The following is a 27,765-nucleotide window of genomic DNA, read 5'->3' on the forward strand; positions in this document are numbered from 1 at the left end:
AGAAATAAAGACATACAAGGATGCTGCCAAGATGCCACAACTTGGTACTTCTGGACCTACAGGTACAGTACAGCAACCTATAGTGCGGGTTTACTCTGATAATGCTCATTTGAACATGCTTTGTATGGGAACAGAGATGTCAAGAAGAAGTCTTTATGTACAGTACAGAAGATGCTAATAATTCAGTATAGTTGTTCATGTAGGTTTGAATGAGCAAGTAACTCCTCATTCTTTCCTATAGGAGCTCTGAACAGTGAGCCTTCAGACACAAATGAATCTCTGAGTATACATCTTTAGAGGGCATAATACGCCTGTGCAGTGGGAGCCGCAAAGGTAGGCCTCGGGAGCACCATTAGCATGTTCGGAGGGTGCTGTGAAGGCCACAGAGCAGAATAATGTCAAACACGCATTTGTAAGGGTACAATTTTCAAGCCTCAATTTTAGGAAGAGGATTGAGTTGTGGTGGGTGCAGAACACATTTTCATCTGACAAAGGCTCTCTTAACATCAAGGGCCTAATTCATGGAACATTTAGCGTGATACAAAGTGACTTTGCACTGCCAACAAACACCCTGTTTCACAAAGTGGTACATTTTTTCAGTGCAAACTCACTTTACACTGCAAAGGTTCTGTTTGCGTCATGATTTAGGCCTATGTAGTGTGGTGCAAAGAGTACTTATGCAGTGCAAAATGACTTTTCTCTGCAAAAATACACTTTGCACCGCTCTGTGAATCAGGGTGTTTGTTGGCAGTGCTAAAAGTTACATGAATTGTGTCCCATTACAATGGCATCCACTATATAATCTCTCTCTCTCTCTCTCTTTATCTCTCCCTCTCTCTCTCTCTCTCTCTCACAGGAAACGATTGAAGGGGGGAGGAAGGAAGGGAGTGGCAGTTTACTGAGAGAGGAATAAAGAGAAGGTTGTGATTTAAACATTTTTATTTTCATTCGTGAAAAGCAAATCACAAGAGACTCATCAGACGGCACATATCAAAATTAAATTCTGAACAATTAATGCAGGTTAGCAAATAAATAATCAGAATTAACAAAACAACAAGCTCTCACCAATAATAAATCCAAAATAAAGGAAAAAGGAAAAAAGAAAAAAAAAGAAAGAAAAAAAAGAAAACCAAAATATATTATATAAAGAGAAGATTGGTTTCAAATGTGATGCCATGTCCAATGTTCAGGCATGTGAGATAGTAAGCGTGCAACAGTGATGTGGTGGTGAGCACAGGGCAGTGACTAAAGGAGAGAAGAACACAATTTGCACATAAAGAAGCAATCACTGTTCTCCTGGTCAGTTTGTCAGTAGCGGGTGCGGGCTGGAGTCATTCGGTACATGCCAGCTACAGCAGGAACAGACATGGAGGAAGCGCAGGGCAGTCTTCACGGAGGACTGATATCTGCCAGATGCGGTAGAGGAATCTCAACCAAAGCAGCAATATCTACGCAGGGTGCAAGAGGAGATGCCAACTCTTAGGGGTGAAAAACCAGAGCCCTCACAACTCCCACAGAAAATCTCATCCTGGACATATTCCTCAACCCCCCAACTCTGGAACCCACCACCCCCCTTGCTAGTCCTGAACACCATGTTTACGATGTTGGCAGAGCATGTGAGACTAGGGAAGAATGTTGCTTCTCGCAGAGGGGATAAAAGTTATACATAGCAGAAATGGACGTGTAGAAATTGCTTATTAAGACACGATGCAAGTTTCACCACTAGAACAAACTGGTCTCAGAACTGTTTGAAGGTATAAAGTGCTGACATCTCGAAATCCTGTCATTACATTAAGTCAACAAGTGGAAAACTAGCTGCCATGACTCTCTAGTCTGCAGGGGCGCTGCGCTACAACTAAATCCAGATTTCTGCACACACACGTCCATTAGAACTTTAGTTTCAACGTGTTGCTCTTTCCTTGCTGGCCGGAAGTGAATGGGGCTGGGTGGTTTTGTTCTGAGGTGGTCAGCTACAGGCGTTGTCTACATACTGAAACGCGCATGCCTTAGGGAGGGTCTGTGCAGCAGTTGTAATCACTGAGTTGAACTTCGACAGTGATATCCGTTGAAACGCTTATTGAGGACATGACTCTGTTTCTGCGGAAGTAGACGGCTGTCCTTTGTGCACTAAAGTAGTAATCTATCACTCCTGCTATCTTCACATCCATCTATCCATTTACCCATAGTCACCATCACATTTGCCCATCCAGCAATTCAGCCATCTTCACCCACTCAACCACCGTTACAACCCCGTCGGGCTAGCGGTGTAGTAGTTTCTGTGTGTATTACATGCCTTGCAGATTTGTTTTTAATAATTGGTTTGGTTCTGTGATCATGTTCTGTTTTCATCTCGCTGGGAAATAGACACTGACTGATCCATTTTAATTTGATATGTTTCTAAGCTTGTATTTCACTTTAATTTTTGCTTGTTGTTTCTACGTGGTCTGTTGGGCTGTTTGATGGAGTTTCTGCAAATCCAAAAATAAAGAGTTTGGATGATGGTGGTGAGCATATTCACCCACTCTCCCATCCACCAAAACAGCCACATCCACCCACTCATCTATCCATCCATCCATGCAACCGCATCCTCCCGTGCACCAATCCAGCGACAGATAAGAGTATTCAGCAATTCGCCCACCCTTTGCACCATCCATACACCCATATTGAACCACACCCATTGCCAAAAGCCAGACACTTAGCATTTGCCAATGCTTTTTTATAGTAGCTGGCAGATAAAGAGTAGGACAAGTATGGAAATGTAAGTCAGGCATAGGGTAAAGTACAGTTAATTGCCTTATGAAAAACACCACATTGCATAATCGGTGAGGAATTGAAATATGATGGAAACAATTTTACATCTCCCAACCCCTATGAAATAAGTTTAAAGATTTTTATTTTTATTAAGATCAGTTGGTTTGGTCATGAAAAATTCATGACCTTTCAACAATTTACAAAAATAAAAAACAAGTCTACATCACACTTATTTCCAATAATTAAAGCAAAAGAAAGAATTAAAAACCATCTTCCAATATATCTAAAAAGGAAAAGACACATACAAAGAGAAAAAAAAGAACATACTCAACAAATGATAGTGATTATTTCTGATTAGAATCATTTTGTAACTTCATCAGTGCCTGCAGTTAACCGAAATTGAAACATGTAAATAATCTTACAGGTCACTTGTGATATTCTACTCCTTTGCTTGAATTAGAAATGCCCGATTTATAGTTGTTAGCTTTCCCTTTCAGGCCCAGTTGATATAACATATTAAGTGTAGCATATCTAACACCTTTTTTTGCAGTGTGAAATAGCAATAACCATAAATGTTCACTAGTCATGATACATTGATCTTCAAACAAATGTTTAAAATGTAAAATTCTTTGTGCACGTGTGTAGGAAATTCTGTACATAGGTGTTTCAGTGATTCAAAGGCAGTGTGACAGAATCGACATCGTGCATCTTTTGGATCAATTAGTTTTCTTCTACTTAATACCTCTTGAGTGGCCAATAGGTTAAGTCTGAAGCGCAGATAATCATCTCGGAGGAGTGAGTTGGGAAATTTAACCAGATAACTTTCCATGGTACTATAACGCTTCAGATTAAAAGGATTCTCTAAGAAGTTTTTATAGCCACAACAGGAAGTTCTTGTTTTGATCCAATCACACTCCCATAGTTTGGTTTTTGCTTTATTGGGATTTTCTATCAACATTTTTACTAAAATATCTGCCCCCTCGAGAACCTTCTGAGCTTGCAGACGCCAGGTCTTGGGAAATGTGTCCATAGAGGTTTCCAAATAATCAGAGGCAATCTTCAACAAACCTGATGTTACTTCCCCCATAATACATTTGCAATACAAAGAACAAAGTTTCCATTTTGCCATAGCATATAACGAAAGTAGTCCTAATTCATGTCTAACAATAACTATTGTCTCGGACATGGGCAGCCCCAAGACCTGTTTCCAAAAGGCTCCTTCTTTTTGAGTCCAAAACTTATACATCTGGCATTGTTTTGCTTCCGAGCCATAAGTTAATATTGGGGTGACTTTCTGTTTGTAATAGGTTATTAGGGGAAGTAATGAAAACCTACAGAATTTGGCCTTGATAATCCTAGATTGCAACACAGCTGTTCATAGTTTCTGGGCAATTTGATTATGATATCTTTCTTCACTCCATTGGTTAGAAATGCAGACACCTAAATAGGTGTAAGAGGAAATCGATGATAGTTTTTACTTTTGAAGGGGCCATGAAAGGATAGCCTTACGCTGATTAGTGGACCCAACCTGCATCACTTTAGACTTGGAGATGTTAATCGTTATGCAGTTTCTCTGTACATATTGATCTAGGGCCTGTAATAACAATCGTAGACCCTTCGGAGTTTGAGAGATTAGCACCATATCATCGGCGTATAAAAACCATTGTATCGGGATTCCCATTAGCTTAGGTGAATCTGTAGTCAAACTCTCAAACGCACCACCCACATCTGAGATAAAAAAGTTGAACAACATTGAGGCTAATATGCAGCCTTGTTTTAGGCCTCGTTCTGTTTTTATCGCGTCTGTTAACAGCCCAGCACTGTCCAACCTTATCTGGATTGTGGTGTCCGAGTGAAGTTCAATCACCCATTTGAGGATTGCCCAAGGACACTGGAGAATAGCAAGTTTCTTATATAGTAATTCTCGGGGGACAGCATCAAATGCCATTTTGAAGTCTATGTACGCAATGTATAATGGTTGTTTTTGGCGGCGCGCACGTTGAATGAGGCTAGTAAGCGTGATGATATTTACAGATGTCCCTAGACCAGGTAGGAACCCTGTTTGAAAGGGATCCTGTCTGTTTTTGTCATTGAGCCATTGATTTAGTGATCTCAACAATAATCTAGTAAACATCTTACTAGCGCTATGGGTCTATATGATTTAGGGTCTGAGCAATCACCCTTTTTGAATAGCAGTAATATTATTGATTTCTTCCATGTATCTGGAATGTTGCCAGTTGTAAAGACATTTTTGAAAATTCGATAAAGAATCTCAGCCCATTCCTGTGGATGTTTTTTGAACGTGCCGTTGTGAAGGCCATCCGGACCTCTGGCACCAGAACGACTTAGTTTACCTATGCAATACAATATGTCCTCGATTTGAGCTGGAAATTCATGACCACCACCTACTTTGGTAAGTTGCACATTCATGTTCGGGAAAGGTGTTGTATAAATGCTGTAGAAGAAACGCTGCCAGTTGTTACTTGAGATCGAATTAATTTGAGTCGCGGCTTGAGAGCCGCTAATGGTTTGATTCAGTACGGACCAGATGCCAGCTGTTGATTTGCTTGTGACATGTCTTAGCATTTGTTCGGCATTGCATATGTTGTTATTAATTCGCCTCTCCTTTAGCCACATTTTATAGGTCGCCTTGAGTTGTCTAATTTTTGTACTTTTATCAGTATTGTTTGATCGATTTAGGTTTCAAATTTCTCTTCTTAATTGTGATTTTTGTTTCTGTAGAATATCATCGAAGCTATGGCGATGCTTCTGTGTTCTACTAAGATCTGCATGAGTTGTTTGCACAAGCATTTGCATCACATGGACATAGTCCCTCTCTGGATTTTGAATCGGCGAAAGATATAGGTTACGCAAATGTAGGTTGAGATGTTCTAATTTCGACCTTGTCCATTTCAGCCGATTACCTTGATTATTTGAAATGAAATTTGTAACATTGATGCTCAACTGCATTTGGTTCGATGGTATCAGAAGTGAAAACTCTAACCATAAACTATTATGATCACTTAAATCGGAATATACTGTAAGCAATATTCAATCAACACTACAGCTAAGTCAATGCCTAGTCTGGGATGCTGAGGAAAACCCTTATTGAAGTATTTTTATGTCCAGTTCAGTACTCTGGATGACAACCCTTGTATAACACCCCACTCTTAGAATCCCCCTGACCCCACTGAGCCAAGAAGTAGGTTTGTTTTGCAAATTAAAAGGTTTATTTGAAAATTTAAACAATATATATATATCACACTTTATAATAAATTAATATCTGATAGTACACTTAGACATATGATGTTGATCGACAATTGGTAATCTGGCACTAGCACACTTCTTTACAATCAATGAGGCGTTAGTATAGGATGGATAAAGTAGCAAAAATACTTTTATGGTTTCAAGGGAAAAGCAATGAGGAATAAAATGCAGTACAGAAATACTTGATATGATTTTAGCAAAAGATAAGATAATCACTTTTTCTCTGGCAATTCACCCCCCTCCCCTATGCAATGTAAGAAATGGAAGGAGATGGAAAGAGGAGCACACAGTTCTCAGGAGTGCAATCAAATACAATACGAAATTCAGTTCCCCCCCAGCAAGCTTAGAGGAAACAGGTAGGAGTTTGAAACACAGGCCCAAAATGCTTTTTAAATGTGATGGCAATGGATGGGAAAATGTGCCAACTGATTTTAATTCCCTCTAGAGATTCATGGTGAGTGGGAGATGCGTGTTGGTATTAGTATTAGCAATGCTCTATGAGTTATTACCAAGTTGCAACAGATTTTAACAAAAGAAAGAATGGAGCTGCTATTTTGACAAGTGGAGAAATTGAGCCAAAATCACAAATCGCGGTAAATTTCGCAAGTGCGTAAATCGTGATTGCAGGAAGTTGGTTCTAGGCCTGTTGGAAAGCTTAGATTCTAAGCTTTCAGAGGAAAGTTAAATCTCGTTCCTAGCCCAAACGGTTCCAGAGATACGGATGATTTAATAAAGGTAGATTTTCGGATTTAAAGTAAAACTCAAAATGACAGGTGACAGCTTGCAGCTGCAGAATTGACAGGTGACAGTTGTGCAGCTTTAAAAATGACAGATGACACGATTTCTAGGAGGCAGTTCTATTTAGGTTAAAATAGTTTGGATTAGATTATTTTAACTAAGAGATTGGGTTCTGCACAGTTCTGGCGGATACTCACTCCTAATTTTGAAATGAATGGGCCTCGTCACGGATCTGGTCAACTGGACTGGACTGGGTGGTTCTGCTCACAGCTTCTGGGTCAGCTCTGCTCTGCTGGTCTAGCCTCTCTGGATACGGTGGGTCAATCAGGCACCGGTTCTGCTCACAGCGGTCTGGGTCTGGTCTGCGGTTCCGGCAAAAGTTCTTGGCAGGGAATGCAAACAGCTCGCCCGGCTGTTGAATAGTTTGGTTAGGTTTTCTGGATTCTGAAGGCCTGCTGAGAATACTTTTGCTTGCAGTGGGCCTTCTAGGTTCAAAGTTCTGTATTCTATGTTTAGCTTGGAAGTCTAAGTGTTGGATCTCTGGATGTGAAGTCATCGGTCAGCATGCTCCGCAGCAAATGGAATTGAATGTCTCTACCTGTCCCAGCAGTCTCTTTTTATGTGTTTTGAAAAGTGGGTGGAGAGGCTAGCATTCCTAAGCCTGCCCCTCTCTTGATTTGATAGGTCAATAGATTCTTTGGTCCCTGATTTGGGAAGGGATAGTGTGTCAGAGTGATGTCATTTTTATGACCTGCAGAAATGACACTCCCCTGGTCAATGTGCACACAAATCTATATTTGATTCAAATACATATTTCCCAGGTGCACAGTTGTTTGACATCACATACACACATCATACATTACTAAAGATAGTCCCTGTCCCGACTCTGGCGTTTCTAGGAGCTTGCATTCAAAAATGGCAACTTATTTTCGATTTTAGTGGGTTTTGCAACATTGGTTTTTCATCAAAATTATACAAAGGTACATTTCCCTTCCACATATATCCCAGTAACTTTCCATGTCTCTAGCTTAAACACATTGTCTACAATAATCATAATTAGCTGGGTTCTGCCCCAGAACATGGTACAAATTGGAGTTTGGACTCAAATCGTGAGGGCATTTTTCAAACTAAGACTCTCAAAGTTGTACATTCCTGTCATTTGGTTACAATAAATTATCACTGTTTCTATAAAATATATATTTGTTGCAATTCAACCCCCCCAAGTGTTTGGGTCCGCCTCCAGGAGTCTGGGTGGGTCAGTGATCACATGTCTCTCCTTGCTGGCAGAGGGCTGTTGACAGGAAACACTCAAAATTAACATACCCCATTCAACAGAAAGAGCCTTTTGTGTGGGCTCCAGCAGGCTGCCTAGAAGTCTCTCCTCAATCAATCAACAGGGTCATGTGATATCCTGCCTCCTGGGGTGGAATCTCGAGGTGTTAAGGTTTCCCAGCCTCTTGGCCTCTGGGAACAGCAGGTGGCTAAGATTTCCAATTAACTAACAAGCTTTGAAGTCCCTTCCCCTCTTGCAACTCCTAAATACAGTTTCCCTGTCAGAGTTTAGACTGCTAGCGCCACATTGGGGAATTTGTTGGTACTGCTTCCATTTTTGAGTTGTCTTGAATTACTGCATTTCAATAGAGTGGTCTTTTGCTTGATAGTGTAGGACCCTTGCTTAACATTGTTTTGATGGCATCCTTATAGTAGAGTGGTGATGTGGAACCCCCCACAAGAAGGTTGTATCTTTGGAGTGGTCTCGTGCCAACTGCGCAGTTCTCCTATTCTGGCGTGAATGTGGGCGGCGATAGCTCATCCCCACATCCACCCAGTCTATTGATTTAGTTTGTTCTGGGATAGAATAATGGGCGGCGACAGCTCATCCCCACATCTACCCAGTCTATTGATTCAACATGGGTCAAAACCCTTGACAAATCCCCCCACCCGACTGCGCTTTGATTCAAGTCGAGGGGAAGTTGGGTGCAAAGGAGGTTTTGAGCCCTTGCGCTTGTATGTCCCCATTATCTTCTTCCAATTCTGTAGATGGCACAGTTCAGCATCTTTTCCTCCACCCAGTTGGATCGATCGGTTCGCCTCGCCGGTCCTGATGGGAATATTGGGCGGTACCTCGGGCCCCTCGGGTCTCTGCTCCCGGTCCCCGGATCATCCTCCTTGGTCAGTCTCCATGGTTTCCTCTCTCCTAGGATGATAAAGCAAAAGCGGCAATACCCATTCCTAGACATTTTGCCACCACTATTAATGGTGTGGCGAACATGTAAATTTTATACATCCGAATGCATTTTGCAGTCTGATTTTAAAAGCAATATATAACAGGGAACATTTGCATTACGTTACTATATTTTTGATATGTGGAATATTTTAGAGTTTGAACTGACGTACTCTGGAGCGGCCCCCTCTGGTATTGCAGAGGACTCCTCCAGTTGCTGCAGTGTGTGCCTGGGATGGCAACACTTTAGCTGATTTATATGTACCCACTTGTCTTCCCCTTCCGCCAAACTGCCTTTGGGGATGCGGATCTTGTATGCAACAGGGGAGATTTTGTCTATAATTTCAAACGGTCCCTTTCATGTAGGCAAGAATTTTCGCTGTTTGGCCTGGTTCCTTTGGAAATTGTATAGATAGACCCGATCACCCACCTTATATTCCTTTCGAGTAGTTTTTAAATCATAGTGGGTCTTCATGCTCTCGGCTGATCTTTCTAGATTCCGCTGAGCATAGGCAAAAGCATGCTGAAGGTGTTTCCTTAAATTTTCCACATACTCATGAGTTGTGGAGGCATTTATCAACGTTTGCTCTTGGGTTCTGTAGAGCAAATGCTGGGGAAGCACCATCTTGCATCCGGTCATCAACTCAAATGGTGACATTTTAGTTGCAGAAGAAGGGGTAGATCTGATGGCCATTAGGACCAGAGGTAGTCGGATATCCCAACTTGGCCCAGAATCTGCCACAAACTTTTTTAAGATGCTCACAATGGTTCGGTTATATCTCTCCACTGCTCCAGAAGAAGCTGGCCTGTGAGCAATATGTAGCTTCCTTTTGACCCCCAGTATCTCCCACATCTTTGTCATTACTTCACTGGTGAAGTGGCTACCCCTGTCTGACTCAATCCTTTGAGGTAGACCAAAACGGGAAAAGATGTGGTTAATCATCAGGGCAGATGCTGTTTCTGCCTTGCAATTTGGGGCTGGGAGACATTCCACCCACTTGGTAAACAAGCATGTAACGGTCAACGTGTACTTGTTTCCTCTAGACGAGCGGATTACAGGGCCTACAAAGTCGATTTGCAAATCTGACCATTGCAGTATCATCCCCCTCTTTTGTAGAGGTGCACGGTGTGTAAGGGATGATGGCTGAAATTGTGCACACACAAGACACCCCTTCAAGTATTGGTCGAGGTCCTGCCCCATGTGTGGCCAGTATGCAACCTCTCTTAAGATTTCCAGTGTTGTGTGAAACCCCCTATGACCGGCGGTGGCCGCATCATGGGCGTGACTTAACATCAGGCTTCGGAATGAGGTAGGGACCACCCACTGATCGTAGCCAGTTTTGGATTTCCTTACCAGCAAACCGTCTTGGATTCGGAACATTTTTGGACATTTCATCAACACTCTCAGGTCCTCTCAGGTCCTCTTTCCCAATGTAATCGGTATCCGTCAGGGGAAAGTTCTCAGGGTCCTCAAGGTGTTGGTAAAACTTACCAATAATTGGATCCCCCTTCTGAGCTGTAATTAAATCAGCATCAGGGGTCTCCTTACTCCATTGTGCAGTTGAAAGATCATTTGTCTTGGACCTAGTGATAGCAGTGACCTGGATTTCCCCCAATAGGGACTCTATTTCTATTAGATCCCCTGGGATGGCCCCGGTTCTGGCTAGCTGATCAGCTAAGTCATTTCCAGTTTTGTCTGGTCCCTCTACTTTGGAATGACCCTTGATCTTCTTCCAATAGATGGTCATTCCTTTCGAGGTGACCAGATCATCAATGTTTTGGATCAACTTCCCATGTTTCAAGGGTTTGTTGTTAGCACATAACATGCCTCTGGTTTTCCAATTAACCAGGTTCTCCACGAACCCGTTCCGTACATAATCCGAATCTGTGATTATGACCAGTTCGTGGAGTTGATGCTGGACAGCAGTGAGGATGGCCTGATGCACAGCCATCAATTCTGCCACCTGACTACTTCGGGGACCAATTTTGTATCCAGCAGAGGGTTCTGGTGACTCATTCAACCATGCGTTCCCTACGTCGGCCACCAGTTCTTTCTCCCCGTTGTTGTCAACATGGTAAGAGCATCCATCCACATAGACAGTGGGCATTCCCTCACACTTGTCTTCTTCAAAGACTTTGTGTGGGGAATTAAGGTATGCCTCCATGTTGTCCGTCTCGCACGACCCAACAATTATGGACCTTGTTGCCAATGGAGATTTTGAGCATACACCTGCTGGGTAGGAGATGTTTGGAATTGGGTGCTTCCAGGTCCATTTCCCTTTTGTCTATCAGTTTGAATGTGGGAATGGCTGGATCTTTTGGGAGTTGGCGGAACATGGCTTCGCTGATGAAGCTCTTACCGTTGTTCACACACACTCGAGCGAGAACAGAGTCCTTCCCATCATTTAACTGAACAGGGATGAACAACTGATCTCCAATTTGCTGAATATCAGCCAGGCTCTGAGCTGATTTCACATCTTTCTGGACTATAGAAGTGGGAGTGTCTGATTGTGGATTGGTAAAGAATTTCAGAGTATTTCCTTCCAGTGTGGAATACCACCTTAAACTGGAAGGAAGGTTGATTTTCAGAAATAGAGAGGACCTCCCATCACCAGTCTGTTGTCCTACTGTTATTACTGTCACGTCTGGAATTTGGTTGTTCTGGAAGTGAAATTCTACTTGGTCAGATTTTTGTTCAACCATGTGGCAGGTGCCATTTAAACTAACATGGTCGACACTCTGTTTTAATTTTATTGGTCAGCTAGTCTGGGTCCAGAGGACCTTGTTTACGCAATCTATTAGGGGTGACAACCTTCTCAGGAGGTCATTCCCTAGTAAACAAGGGGTGCCCTCTGGAGTCACTACTATGACCGGGTGTTTCACCTTGTGTCGCCCAATTTTGAGGTCCAAATCTGCAGTCCCCTCGACAGGAATTTCCTTCCCGTCAAAGTTCTGCAGTTGTCCAGGAAGAGAGGTGAGAGGAATATGGTAAATCTCCCCCCTTCCTGCATTTAGTTCATCAAAGGCCCTTTTGGACAGAAGGGTAGCTTGGGATCCAGTGTCCACCAGTGCCGAAATTGTACCCTGCCCCTGTACTTATAGCGGGGCATAATATCTTCCCTCCTTCTCCTCATGGGGGCACAGATAATGCACATTTTTGGACAACTGGTGGGCTAATTTTCTGGTTTTGGACATTGCGAGCCAAGAGATTTGGGCAGAATTCTGTGGAGAGCCTTGGGAATCTGAAAGAAAATGTTGGCAACTGGAGATCAGAGCCATTGTGGGTTCCCCTGGTTCCGGTTCTGGGCTTCCCCCCCCTTTTTGGAGGCAGTCACCAGGATGGGTTTGAACCAGGGGATTTCGGTATTGTGGGTTCTGGGATGAGATGATGGGCGGCGGTAGCTCAGTCTCCACATCTCCCCAGTCTGAATTGACATCACTTGGGACCAATTTTTCCTTGGGAGGAGTTCCCCCATCTCTGAAGGAGAAGATCCTTTTCCCAGGATCTACTGAGGATCCCTCTCCCTCAAATTGGAAGACCTGTACCTCCTCCACAAAGTGGGTCTGTTTGGGTCCTTTGTTTCTCCTACCCCCCCTCTGCTCCTTGGGAGCCAGGCTTTCAGGGGCAGGAGATTTTGTTTCCGGTTCCTGGTTTTCCACGGGCTGTTTACAAGTTGGGAAGGAAGCTTCCTCCAAGGCTTTACACCCCCCTTCCCCTTGTGCCTCCTCCCTGGGAACCGGTGGGTTATCGGGGTGCTGCCCCCGTCATTGTTCTAGAGCACCAGGTCCAGAGTTTGGGGCATTCTGCGGTGGCATACTCATCTGAGGGTTCTGTTGAGCCCTCAGTATGTGACCCAGGTCTCATGCCATATTTTGGACCTGGCGCTAAAGTTGTGAAACCCGCTCAGGCTGATACGGGGCTTTATTTTCTCCCCTGGGCTGATCCCGGGAAGGGTAGCTATCCCTTCTCTGGTAATACCCCGGATTGGGAAGATTTGGGTACCCCTCTCCCGGATTAGGTTGTCTGGGCTCAGGGAATTGGGGAAAGAAGGATGGATGATTTTGGGGCTGGAAGTTGGGTGGATACCTGGGGAAAAAGTTCTGCCCAGGATTTGGAGAATTTCTGCCCTCCTGCGGGAAGTTGGGAGGGAAGTTCCTCGGGTCAGGTGCTTGGCTGGATTCCCCCCCTTGGGCTGGAGGAGTCCACACATAACCCAGGATTGGTCGGTTTCCCTTGTAGCGAGGACTTACATAGTCAGGGGAGCGGGGGACCCCATTTGTGGGACTACCTCCTCGACTCCCTGTCTGTGACAGGCCCGAGGGCCTTCTGGGCTGTGCATTATTAGGTGCAGGTAGGTTTTTAGGCCCCCCCCATCTCCAAATCCAAAGCGGGGGTGACCTTTACCTCTGCCACCTTGGCAGCAGCAGGAGTGCTGTTGGTTTTGGGGTTTTTCGGCACATTATTTTTATTTTCGATGGGCTTCTGCACCTCATAGATCCGGGTAGCCTGTTCAATGACCCAGTCTAAAGATCTTTTCTCATGAAAATCTCTCACGAGCTGGGTCATTATGTATTTGGGTAAGACATGGAAAAACATATTGATAAATTCTCTGCTATCCGTGCGCACCCTTCTGGTGGTCTGCGCAAAAGCACGCTTTAATTCTTGCACAAACTCTTGTGGGGCCTGATCCTCCCCACATTGCAAATTGTAGTCTGCCTTGCGAGCCTCTTGAGGATTTCTATGAACAGAAAAATGTTTCAAGATGGCCGCCTTATAGGTGGACCATCTTAAATGATTTTGGTCCTCCAGCCCCGCATAGAAACTGGAGTATTCTGGGGAGAATGTCCATTTGACGTACTGGATGCAGCTACTGCTGTCCTTCAAATGGAAAGTCTCCATCATTTGCTCATAGAGCTCCAAGTGTTCCCAAACGGAATACTTGGCGTTCTTATGATAAGGAGTGATGACACTCCTGATTGCCTTTATTTGTTTCAATGGGTCCTTAAGCAAGGCCCTTGTTGCCTTATTGGTCTTTTTGGTTCGGGTAACCCTGGTCGTTTCATCCTCCGACTCAGAAGCACTGCTCCCAGAGGTGCCCGTCTGATCTTCCAGGTTTTCCCGGATTCTGCGAGCCTGGGAATGGCTGGCAGGATGTGGGGACCTGGTCTCCTGTGTCCTTTAATGCTCAGAGGAGTCTTCAGATCCCTCCTTGCTGCCAGGATTTGATGGGTACCCCCCCCCCACTGACCTAACTGGGCAGAGGTTTTCAGGATGCCCTTAATGGGCCTACTCTCCTGGGGTTCCCCACTAAATTGCACTGTGCTTGGGTGCCCATACCCGGATGCCCGCCCATCCATTCCTGGGAGGTACTGGCCTATGAGCCCCATACTTCTAGCTGGATAGTAATCTGCCATCTCCGTGGCCCTGGGCTCATGTGCGCGAGGGGACATAGGGGTGGCAGAGTCCAGGGACTGGGAGAGATGAAGGCCTCTGGTACCAGGGCTCCTGAGGTTATGCTCAGGCATTTCCCTTTCCCAGCGCACCCCGTCTCTATCAGCCCCTGCTCCCTGTTGCAATGCAAGAGCCTGCGCTTTCAGTTCCTCAGTTAAGGCCTTACTAGACTCTATCAGTCTCTCCTGCATCGCTACTTGTTGCTGGAGCCTATCATTGTGCTGGCAGAGAGCGTCATTCTCTCTCTGTGCCTCCTGATTGGTCCTGGAGTACTGGGCCAGTCTCTGCTGCAGGAGGGTTACCTCCTCAGTCCCATCCCTACTGGCCTGCTCCTTTCTTGCCAGGGCCTCCTCCGCCCTCCTGGTGTGATATAGCAAGCCCTGATGCTCTTTTTGGAGGTCACCCAGCCCCTGGAGGGCCAAGTGATTTTCTTCAATTTTTCTTTTTAAATGGTAGACTTCCTGGCCTAAGGTATCCCTTTCCTGACCAAGAGCCTTCATTTGTGACGCCAGGTCGTCCCTCTGCCTTTGAAAGGCACCAGCTTTCTGGCGTTCTTCATCAAACTCTGCCTGGGTATCCAGGTCTTTCAAAATCAATTTATTGCTTTCCTCTTTCTCTCTGTCTAGTTGGATTTGCAGGGTGGCTACCTGCTCTGTGCATGCCCTGTTGAAATTGATCTGTTGCTCCAGCTTTTTCTGGCTCTGCAGTAAGGAGTCCAAACTGTCTTGGTGCTCCTTCTGCAAAGCCAGAATTCTGGTATCCTGGTCTGTCTTTTCCTGTTGCAGTATATCCATGTCCTCTTTTATTTTAATGATATACTGCCGACTATCATTTTCTGACTCCTGGCTCCTCTGCAGCCTCTGCTCAGACGAGACCAGGTCAGATTGGGCCTTTTCTAACACCATCTGTTGCCTATTTGCCAGATCTTGGCCTTCAGCACATTTGTCCTGCATGGCTCCCATATATAGATACAAATGTGCCGCTATCCTGGCAATCTTATTGTGTTAATCTTTGGCCTTAGAAGCCATATATAATTCACTCAGGGCCACATGTAATGGACCCTGATCTCTCCATGTATCTGACCCTGTTTCAGTGACCTGTTGCGCGATTGCCTGCAACCAGACCGTTTGGTCCTGATGAGTCCACTCACCTCTCACAAATAGCTTATGTAAGAAGTGCTCTCTGGCTATTTTCATATCTACCAAGGTCATCATTCTGGAATTTGAGTTCCTTCCTGACTTACAGAAGTTTGTATTTTATTTTGCAAAACAGACCGTTTCCTTAGAGCGTTCCTTTGAGGGATGCTTTCACAGTGTAAAACAGCGTGGTGATCTAACCAGATATGTGTATCTGGTCAGTTGGCACACTGTATTAATCTGCACAAGTGGTAAATCTAACCCAGAATATCCCGGCTCCGAGCCCCCACTTCTGTAAGCGATATTCAATCAACACTACAGCTAAGTCAATGCCTAGTCTGGGATACTGAGGAAAACACTTATTGATGTATTTTTATGTCCAGTTCAGTACTCTGGATGACAACCCTTGTATAACACCCCCCTCTTAGAATCCCCCTGACCCCACTGAGCCAAGAAGTAGGTTTGTTTTGCAAATTAAAAGGTTTATTTGAAAATGTAAACAATATATATATATATCACACTTTATAATAAATTAATATCTGATAGTACACTTAGACATATGATGTTGATCAACAATGGGTAATTTGGCACTAGCACACTTCGTTACAAACAATGAGGAGTTAGTATAGGATGGATAAAATAGCAAAAAAACAATGAGGAATAAAATGCAGTACAGAAATACTTGATATGATTTTAGCAAAAGATAAGATAATCACTTTTTCTCTGGCAATTCACCCCCCTCCCCTATGCAATGTAAGAAATGGAAGGAGATGGAAAGAGGAGCACACAGTTCTCAGGAATACAATCAAATACAATACGAAATTCAGATCCCCCCCAGCAAGCTTAGAGGAAACAGGTAGGAGTTTGAAGCACAGGCCCAAAATGCTTTTTAAATGTGATGGCAATGGATGGGAAAATGTGCCAACTGATTTTAATTCCCTCTAGAGATTCAGGGTGAGTGGGAGATGCGTGTTGGTATTAGTTCAGGCTCACTTTAGCGATGCTCTATGAGTTATTACCAAGTTGCAACGGATTTTAACAAAAGAAAGAATGGAGCTGCTATTTTGACAAGTGGAGAAAATGAGCCAAAATCGCAAATCGCGGTAAATTTTGCGAGTGCGTAAATCGTGATTGCAGAAAAAGTATAAGGAGTAGGAAGTCGGTTCTATGCTTGTTGGAAAGCTTAGATTCTAAGCTTTCAGAGGAAAGTTAAATCTCGTTCCTAACGGTTCCAGAGATACGGATGATTTAATAAAGGTAGATTTTCGGATTTAAAGTAAAACTCAAAATGACAGGTGACAGCTTGCAGCTGCAGAATTGACAGGTGACAGTTGTGCAGCTTTAAAAATGACAGATGACACGATTTCTAGGAGGCAGTTCTACTTAGGTTAAAATAGTTTGGATTAGATTATTTTAACTAAGAGATTGGGTTCTGCACAGTTCTGGCGGATACTCACTCCTAATTTTGAAATGAATGGGCTTCGTCACGGATCTGGTCAACTGGACTGGACTGGGCGGTTCTGCTCACAGCTTCTGGGTCATCTCTGCTCTGCTGGTCTAGCCTCTCTGGATACAGCGGGTCAATCAGGCACCGGTTCTGCTCACAGCGGTCTGGGTCTGGTCTGCGGTTCCGGCAAAAGTTCTTGGCAGGGAATTCAAACAGCTCGCCCGACTGTTGAATAGTTTGGTTAGGTTTGCTGGATTCTGAAGGCCTGCTGAGAATACTTTTGCTTGCAGTGGGCTTTCTAGGTTCAAAGTTCTGTAGTCTATGTTTAGCTTGGAAGTCTAAGTGTTGGATCTCTGGATGTGAAGTCGTCGGTCAGCATGCTCCGCAGCAAATGGAATTGAATGTCTCTACCTGTCCCAGCAGTCTCTTTTTATGTGTTTTGAAAAGTGGGTGGAGAGGCTAGCATCCCTAAGCCTGCCCCTCTCTTGATTTTATAGGTCAATAGATTCTTTGGTCCCTGATTTGGGAAGGGATAGTGTGTCAGAGAGATGTCATTTTTATGACCTGCAGAAATGACACTCCCCTGGTCAATGTGCACACAAATCTATATTTGATTCAAATACATATTTCCCAGGTGCACAGTTGTTTGACATCACATACACACATCATACATTACTAAAGATAGTCCCTGTCCCGACTCTGGCGTTTCTAGGAGCTTGCATTCAAAAATGGCAACTTATTTTCGATTTTAGTGGGTTTTGCAACATTGGTTTTTCATCAAAAATTATACAAAGGTACATTTCCCTTCCACATATATCCCAGTAACTTTCCATGTCTCTAGCTTAAAAATATTGTCTACAATAATCATAATTAGCTGGGTTTTGCCCCAGAACATGGTACAAATTGGAGTTTGGACTCAAATCGTGAGGGCATCTTTCAAACTAAGACTCTCAAAGTTGTACATTCCTGTCATTTGGTTACAATAAATTATCACTGTTTCTATAAAATATATATTTGTTGCAATTCAACCCCCCCAAGTGTTTGGGTCCGCCTCCAGGAGTCTGGGTGGGTCAGTGATCACATGTCTCTCCTTGCTGGCAGAGGGCTGTTGACAGGAAACACTCAAAATTAACATACCCCATTCAACAGAAAGAGCCTTTTGTGTGGGCTCCAGCAGGCTGCCTGGAAGTCTCTCCTCAATCAATCAACAGGGTCATGTGATATCCTGCCTCGTGGGGTGGAATCTCTGAGGTGTTAAGCTTTCCCAGCCTCTTGGCCCCTGGGAACAGCAGGTGGCTAAGATTTCCAATTAACTAACAAGCTTTGAAGTCCCTGCCCCTCTTGCAACTCCTAAATACAGTTTCCCTGTCAGAGTTTAGACTGCTAGCGCCACCTTGGGGAATTTGTCGGTACTGCATCCATTTTTGAGTTGTCTTGAATTACTACATTTCAATAGAGTGGTCTTTTGCTTGATAGTGTAGGACCCTTGCTTAACATTGTTTTGATGGCATCCTTACAGTAGAGTGGTGATGTGGAACCCCCCACAAGAAGGTTGTATCTTTGGAGTGGTCTCGTGCCAACTGCACAGTTCTCCTATTCTGGCGTGAATGTGGGCGGCGATAGCTCATCCCCACATCCACCCAGTCTATTGAGTTAGTTTGTTCTGGGATAGAATAATGGGCGGCGACAGCTCATCCCCACATCTACCCAGTCTATTGATTCAACATGGGTCAAAACCCTTGACAATACCACCTTCAAGGATTTAATAGCATTCATAAAACAACAATTGATGTAAATATAATCCACTGTCCCATACTGGGACTGTCTGTGCCTTGTAGGCTTTGAGGGTATGTCACCTGGCACACTTCCATTTAGCATTATAAAGTTTTGCTCACCCATAAGGCTTGACTATAGTTCTTCACTACCTCTTAGTTCAATGTCCATGCCAGGGTGCAAATGAAGATTTAAATCACCGAGAATTATAGTGTGGGTGATTTGTGGATCTGCTATTAATGCATCAAGGATCAATACAATTTGTTCAAAAAAATCATCGTTTTTTATCGTCTGAGGACTCCAATAGACATTTATTATGGTTATAACCACTAGATCGCTGGTTAATTTAACCACTTGAAAACTAGGAGATGGTGCCTTACACACATGAACATGGAAACCTTTATTTTTCTTAACAGCAAGCAAGAGTCCATCCATGGGGCGGTCTATAGGGTTTTGTACTGCTGGGATGATCGTTACCACATGAGAGTCCCAGATTGGTGGGACCACCAACCAGGTTTCTTGAAAAGCAATTATGTCGTGATCAACCCACACCCCAGTTGCTACGTTAAGAAAATGGTTATGACCTCTGATATTCCATGAAATGAGTCTTATGTTTTCTGTTTCCAAAGATAGTTATGCTTTATTATGTGCTGTGAAGATCCAATATGTATATCTTTTGATAGGTTGCTCTTGCGGACTCAGTTCTTGTGTTAGCATGAAGCCTATATCGAACAATGCTCTTCTGGACCCCCAGAATACATATGCAATTTATGCTGATTTAATATGCATTTGCGCTTCACACAGCACATTTTGATCCGGAAATTCTACGAAGTCAATATCACTTGATGAGATTTTTGTCAAGTCAGGAATTTCGGCACTGATATTAAGTATCCTCATTCTGTTTAAATCATATGAGCTATACGGGTGCTCTCTGTATTTTATAAGTAGCTTATGAGCACTCTTCTGCTTATAATCCTGCTCTGTTGATCCATGCCCAGACTGCTGTGGCTCAAATCTTTTTATGGGGGCCCTTACGCTTTCTTCTAATTGTTCTTTGCAATTAGAGCTATGATCTTGAATAATATGGTTCACCCTGGCAAGCTGATTTTTAACAGAGGGACCCTTCAAGAGGGATCCCAGATGTAGAGATGCTTTGAGCTGTCCCAGGGGCATAAGCTCCGACTGTTGGTCCCTGATTCTGGGATATGTATGCTTCGAGCGCAAATTTAACTTTGTCTCGCAAATTTTGCATAGATGGCTGAGACGACCCATTGAGACCAGTTTGATTAGGGAATGCTACTTCCCTCACTGGTAATGAGAGCTGACTGGTCATTAAGGGCCCTGGTGGTAGAACCTCTTGTAATTGATTTTGCGAGTATGCTGCTAAGGCCCTACTTACGAATTACTGTTTTTTTTTGCTCCACTGGGGTGCCTATTGGGCTCTGGGATATTTGTTTGTTTACATTCTTTTGTGAGCCAACTATTCTTCTAATTCTCCTCGGTTTGATTTTTTTTTGTTCGCTTAGACTTTTTAGCTGATGATACCCTCAAGATTGTTTTTTCAATCGTTTTTTATCATTATGTGAGGCCCCTGGTTTTTTGACGACATTAAAAATATTTTGATCACTAACAGGTTGGGTCATGTTGGATTTAAGCCCAGTTTGCTCGTTGGAGTCACATTTGGATGACGCTCCTTGACCAGGTGGTGCGGGTTTTGCATTACTGTTTTTGTGCATGCAAGATGAAAGCGCGCCTCTATTTTGTATATTATTTGTATCCTGAACCACCAATGTCACATTAGATGCCGGTGTGAACGGTACTCTGTCTTGAAGGATAGGCTCATCGTTGGCAAGAGCCTGTTGTGCAAGCTCGCCTGTGTTTTTTGGCAATACTTGAGCAGGCACAGGTCCCCTAATAGGGATAATATCTAACCCAACCAGGTTTATAAACTGGGCCAGCACTTGATCAATTTTAGCAGTTTGTAACGTGAGCTTGATATCCAAGATTTCATACAGCTTAGCCACTGTTAATAGGGCAGTGTTCATTGCCGTTAAAGTATTGTTCAACGCCGGGTCCTCGGGAAATGAGTACAGGGCATTCTTAGCAGAATCTATAAAAAACTCGGAGTCCCGGGCACCTTCATCAAATCGGGAGTGTCGGGGAGTCCGAGCTATAAAGGATACTGACTCATCTACAAAGTGAATGTGATTACCTTCAGTGGTACTTGGTGTTATGTCCGTAGGAGCAGTCTCAACAGGAGTGTCCAAAGGGCCAGAGATGGCCACATTAGAATGACATTTTGAATCATGCTCAACATCATGGCTTTCTTCTAACTGTATTGGAACAGTTGTATAGTATGTTCTGAGATGTATAATTTGATTTGTGTGACGTGTTCATGAAATCCATGGCTTCATCATCTATATCCCCCGCCATTGTTAAGTGTTCATATGCTTGCCGCAATCTATGTTGCGAGGCCACCGAACAGGGCACAGGGTTTAAGGTTTCAAGACCCAAGTGCGTAAACACCAATGAATACGCAGTGTCTAACGCCCCTGGGGTTTGGCTCAAAGAACACAGCAATATTTTTCTAATTGTATCCTCTGGACAAACTGGTGGCTCTGAATCGCACACTCCATCAGAGCAGGCGGTTAACATTGTTGAATCAGTGAGGGCAATCAAAATGTTGGGCTCTTGAGCGGGGACAATGGGGTCGGGATTTGCGATATTTTCGGGAATAAAAGCCCCACAATCTAATGTTGAATTGTAAAACCCTGATTTTATTTCATTACTCATAGCCAATTTGTTACTTTCAATTACGGGAACCCCGCAGTCAGATGTTAAAGTACAAACACTCGGTCCTACTGAGTTAGTCGTTTGCTCATCTGCACCCGGCGGTTTGCCATTACCGTCTTGAAGGGAGCAGTGAACCTTACAAAAGGACCTAATGTCAGACGTTATCGAGGCAGATCGCACTGAACCTTTCTGAGACTGCTGAATCGGCCGTTTGGACGAATTATTCAGTTGTTTACTATGGATGAGTGCATTGACTTGGTCAGCAACAGTTTTGGGCAGAGTCACCCCAGACAATATGGCTAAAGACATGCCTGATTTAAGAGTATACCTATTTGTGGACATACATAGCAAATAGATATTACTACTATATCTACTAGACCGCTAGACAGCCAGACAGCACAATCCACTTTCACAATGCACTTCCTCAATGCGCGCGCGCAATGTGCGTGTGTTACGTTATTATGCTTCCTGTTACAGGAGGCGGGACAACGGCCTAAAACAAACAGGAATATAAAAATAAGTTGTAGCTTTTTCGTATGTTGTTAATTACTCGGACTACAACGATGCAGTGACTTCCAGTCATTCGTAATACTTTAGATATTTGGGAATTTCACAAAGTTCGTACCCGAGGGAAGTCCAATAGCACAATCCACAGTCCACTGGCCACGGGCCAATCAACAAACAGCAGAGGCCGGTTTTCTTCCACTGCAAAAGGTTGCTGGCAGAAAAGTAACAGAACGGACAGCCAGACAGCCAGACAGCACACTCCACTCTCACAATGCTTTTCCTCAATGTGCTTAAAGGTACATGATGCACTTTAAAAGTCTCGTTTGTTGCATTTGGGTTTCTGGGCAGGGGTACATCTTGCAACTTCTTTGTCTCTTTAGAAAATAACGCCCACAACAAAGGTTGAGGAAGGTAAGGTGAGGTAAGTGGTCTTGTACAGCGCCCTTCTGCCAGTAATGTTGGCTCCTCTGTGCCAGGCTGTGTAGAAAAAGACAGGCGGGGTTGGGGACTGTTAGTGGGAGAGGGGGCGAGGCAGATGCAGAAAGGTGTTGTGTTGATGAGGGAAGGTCTGAAGCCCCGCTTCCCGTGTGGCGGTAGAGATTCTCAGTCTACAGGGGGTGAAGTGACGCGGACACAGGGGTGTTATCGATAAGGGCAGCCCCCGCGCAATCATTGTCAATTGCTGGCACTTTCCTTAGTCAGCAAGCCAGGGGCTGCTGAAATCACCAGCAAACATCTCTTGCTACTTTATCACGAGTAAGAGGGACACATTTTGGGCTGTAGAATCAGTTAACCCTGAGTATAGCTCTTAACCCTAACTGATGTTATGTCTCTCTCATCAATTTAGGGATTCTGAATTCTAATCATAGAGATTACTTTGCAAACAATTATGCTTCGAGCAGGAAGGTGTCTGTGGATCTAGAGCATCTCTAGTAGATCAGCTATACATGCGGGGGCTGCCTATTTACATCTGCTCTAGGATAGATCTTCAGGGTGCCCAAAGGAACATTTCCCTGAAGGAGCGGATCTATACGATTTGTTCAAATTTTTTGCCTGTGGCCGAATTATTTGAGGCCGTTTTGAACACAAAATATATGAAGGGGGAAACCCCCTTGCATTCCCCCACAATCCCCATTTATTACCCTAAACCCACCCCTCACATATATTTGCAGTAAAATCGCCTGCAAATAAATCGACCAAATCAGTTGCAGGCAAATCGGCCCCAGTCAACTTGGGTAAAACCGAAGGAACCATGCATGTGGCCAAGGCTTCAACCTTCTCAACCAGGATCAAGTAGCTGAAATAGAGACTTTGGAGAATGCGATGCTGTAATCATAGCTGAAATGTGCAAGTTAATGCATTGCTGAGCTGTGTTCCCATATTTAGCCCTGTGAGCAGATGTATAGCCAGAATTATTTAACCAGTGGGGCCTGAAACTACTGTATTTGGGGCCACCACCGTGACATTAAAATGTGTAAAAGCTCACACAGCGCTGCTGAGTGGACATTTACTGATTTTGTGTGGACCTTGCCCGCTCAAGCCCTACTCGGTCTACGTCTCTGCCTGTGAGGCATGCCTTACATTCCTTTGAATGGTCTAAACTGCCCCTTCCACCCTTCCTCAATCCAGCCAGTCCGTGGGCATCAACATCCTCACCCCCACACTCCAAGTGCTCTAAAACATTCCTTGTTAGAGTACAGCAATAAGTAAATCACATTCCCTGCTATTTCATCATTCACTTCAAAGTGTAAACTACTGGTGTATACATCTATTTGCTAAAATGAGCATAACCTATTCATGAAATAGAAGAGGACAATGCTACACTCTCTATCACTGAGTAAAGGATAAAGGAATGAGCTACTGAGTCAATGCCATAGTGAATGATGGAGAGAAGGGACATGCACATTTTAATAGAGTGAGGGACAGGAAGAAGAAGTGCTTAGACGGGCCTATAGGGCAACATGGTAATGTCCATTGTGCAAGCCCAACCAGCTAGGGTGCGCCCGTTTATTTTGGCCACCGTGGCCCAGTATGAGTCACTTCACTGTGCAGCTTTTAGTTCTGGCCAGTGTTGCTGAATAAATGTTCTTTAAAATAATGCACCATTTGCAACACATTTCACATAAAAACTCCCCCCTTGGGAACTACTCAAACAGTATTTCACAAAGGGAATGGATTTCCATGTGTGACTAGGGCACCTTTGCATTATTGCGGAGCCAAGTTTATTCCTCAGTCTGATTCTGACAGCAGTGGGGGGGTGAGGTGCGCCAGAGGGATCAATCAAATAAGGGACTGAGTGGGACATAGCGTGGATATAATGTAACAGAGTGGGCACAGCACAACCTCTAAAAAAATAGGGAACTCATTAGCATATCCAATGGGAAGTGACGTCACAGGAAGTGGCCGAATCTGAGAGTGAAATATGGAAAGTACATTCAATTGGCATCTAGTAAACGAAAAAATTGCACTGGAGAAGTAAGCATGTGACTTTCAGAAAGTTAATCGTCAACATCCAAAAAATGTCATGCCAGGTCATTTCTTGCAAAGTATAAAAGGTGTGCACATTTTAAACACAGAATCTGTCTCGAACTAGTCCCTGTGCAGCCAGAGCCCAACATAAGACATTTCAAGGGCGTTGTGGTTGCACTTTCATGTAGTCTGTTGGTATGTTTTTCTTTGGGGTCCGGACAACCTGAGATTGAATCCCAAGTTTGCACTAGTCATAGCAACCAACCGAGTGCAGTCTTAGTTTTAACAATCGAGGGCCTAATTCATGGACCGTTTAGCGCAGTGCAAAGTGACTTTGCCTTGCCAACAAACACGTTGAACCAGTCAAGTTCACAGTGCAGTGCTTTGCACCGCTCTGCGAATTAGGCCCGGTTCAATGTGCTTGTTGGCAGTGCAAAGTCACTAGACGTTCCATGAATTAGGCCCTCTGCTTCAAATATACACACTCAGGGTTCGATTGAACCAATGAAAAAGTGCCCTACAGTTGCAAATAAAAATTACTTCCTTTTTTGACAGACTGTTTGGGTTTTACCAAAGTAGGAGATTTTTGGTCAATCAAATGTATTTTAAATTCGGCTTCTAAAGGATACGTGTGCAGCACCACTGTTCAAAACTACTAGCGGCATACCGAAGTACGTATCAAAGTGGCCCACGTTTACCAAAAAACGGGCATATTTTGACCGAAATAACTGGCCGACAGTAGCATGTCGGCAGTGATGGAAGTGAGCGGGAACGGTCGGGGGCTGTGTTCCACCACTTATTTTTTTTCTGTTTACCATTTCTCTACTTTTTACGACCATATTCACCATTCCATATAGAGGACTTCTCCATTCATGTCCCTGTGCAAGAGTCACTTAGACTATTGCAATGCCCCGGCTGCAACACCTTGTCACATGTTGCACTATGCTTCCGCCTACCCTGTCCCCTGCCGAGACAACAGTTCCACGACTTTTGTCGATACACTTCTACCACTGCATGTCGGGCATACAATTTGGGCATTACCTCATTACCGTGCGAGCCTGCACACATGGCAGGTGTGTGACGAAAAGCGAGCCAACGCTGCCCACCTGCGTGTGCTCTAAAATACCCCGGGTGTGCTGGGGAATTAATGCGACAATGGGTGTGTTAGGCACTAATAAGGACTTGTAGAGAGAAACAACACAGCAAATATTGTCCTCCTTAATGCTATTCCGTATATCGAGCACATCAATAACCGCTTGGAAGCAGATTCAATTAATGTTTGGGAAATAAATTCCATACTATGCATAAGGCATACGTTGCTCTCTGATAAGCACACACATGCACTTGAAAGAGCACACTTCTAGCACACTTGTGCACGCGGTCCATAATTAGCCTTGTTTCTGGACCACGTAGAGTGAAATCAGCCTTTTCCACCTTTTTTTCACATTCCTTCTTTTCTCAATAAAAAAATGCATCCGATTTCTGTAAACAAACGCAGCAGTTCTTAACCTGCACGCTGAGCCTCTGAGAGAGGGCCATGACGTATACTTTAAAAAGACCCATTCCCGCCCAATTGCATCTCCTCTACCGGGCTGAAAATACAGGGGTCGTGTTAAAAGGAGGTTCTTGTGTATCCTGGGATCTTTCTGGGACTGCGAGGACGCCGGATTATCGCGATCGGGATTAGCAGGCAATTTCCTGCCATTTCCAGCTCCGAAAAGGAGGTCAGGAGGGTCCATTTTGAATGGAACTCATTAATCTCCCTGTTGTTAGCGCGGAAATGCAGAGAAGTGCAGGTGTTAACAGTCTGGCTGTTATTTTTGGGAGAATGTGAACTGAAACATTCGCAGGAAGTGCGCCAGTCCCCTGCCAGCATCCTGAAGTATTATTTTAGGCAGCAGAACTGAGAAGTGTGTGCGCTGGGATACACTTTCATCACACCTTGGGGGCTACAGCACGGCTTTAAAAAAAAAAATTATATATATATTTTGCCTGGACCTTTTTTCTTTTTAATTAAAATAATCAGTGTGGCCTGCAGAAATTCCCTGCGCTGTAAACATAAGAAGATGAAAGCACGCTAATTGCAAACAGGTATTCAGAACTTATATATATCTAGCTGTACATTCGCAAAAAGTGCTGGGTTTGGCTCCCATTGTAAGCGACATATTATTGATCGTTATATGGGCAGGTGCCACATCCACATGTTACACGGATAGTAAATACAAATAGTTGTACTCAGCCGGCTCATTTTATTTCATTATTTGTAACACGCAGAACTATGCTGCAGGCAACATGGAGTTTCTGCTGGGAGCTGTGATCAGGAGAGGTTGGGACTGACCGCAAGAGGGCAGAGCACGCACCAGGACTGATTCACACTGATTTGGAAAGGACGAAAGGAGCTGATGTCTGAGATCATCTCATACTTGCTCACGCGACATTGTACTGGCAGCGTTGGAAAAGGAAGTCATCTACTCCCCCCTCTGTGGATTCGACTGAGGGGCTGCGTTCCTGGCCTATTCGAGCAGCACCATATCTCTTCAAGGGGCCCAATCCTGGCAATTTTTCATAAAAGCAAAGAGCATGTTAGGAACATAAGAATGACCACATTTTACATCTGAAATGTGTCTGCTTTTCATTTGTTTCAATACTCACCCTCGGAGTTGGCGTCCAGGCATTTCAACTTTTTTTCAGTTTTAAAGAGACTGCCCTCATGTTTCCAGTCAACAGTCTTATAACAGAGCAATATATTCCAGTCCACATTACTTTCGACCTGGGGCCTTACATGTGTTCTTTGCATAGCTTGCATTACAAGCTGCATTTGCTGCAGATCTTAAGGCCGTCACTAACCTCGGGCAAACAGAAGTATTATCACCTCGTTGGTTTGTAACACTGGTTCCTCCACAACAATCACTTGCTTGCAAGGAAGGATTCATAGCTTTTCAGTGGACTTTTAGTATTTCAGCTCCTTGCTGGCTAGCCGCCGGGTGATAACCGGGTGATAATCAGCAGCTATTAACTACAGGCTGTATTTCTTTGTCTCCATTATAACGTATGCACCCCATGGGTCCCTCAAACTGTTTACCGCTCTATGCAAAAACCATCATGTTGAAATGGCCACCACACATCTTTAGCCGGGCCTGCTCACTCTAACAGAAACATGCTGGTAAATCCAAATGCATTGGGCCTCATTACAACTACAGCAGTGTGA

Source organism: Ambystoma mexicanum, chromosome 1q (assembly GCF_040938575.1).
Source record: "Ambystoma mexicanum isolate Mex_15411 chromosome 1q, UKY_AmexF1_1, whole genome shotgun sequence".
NCBI classification, from domain to species: domain Eukaryota; kingdom Metazoa; phylum Chordata; class Amphibia; order Caudata; family Ambystomatidae; genus Ambystoma; species Ambystoma mexicanum.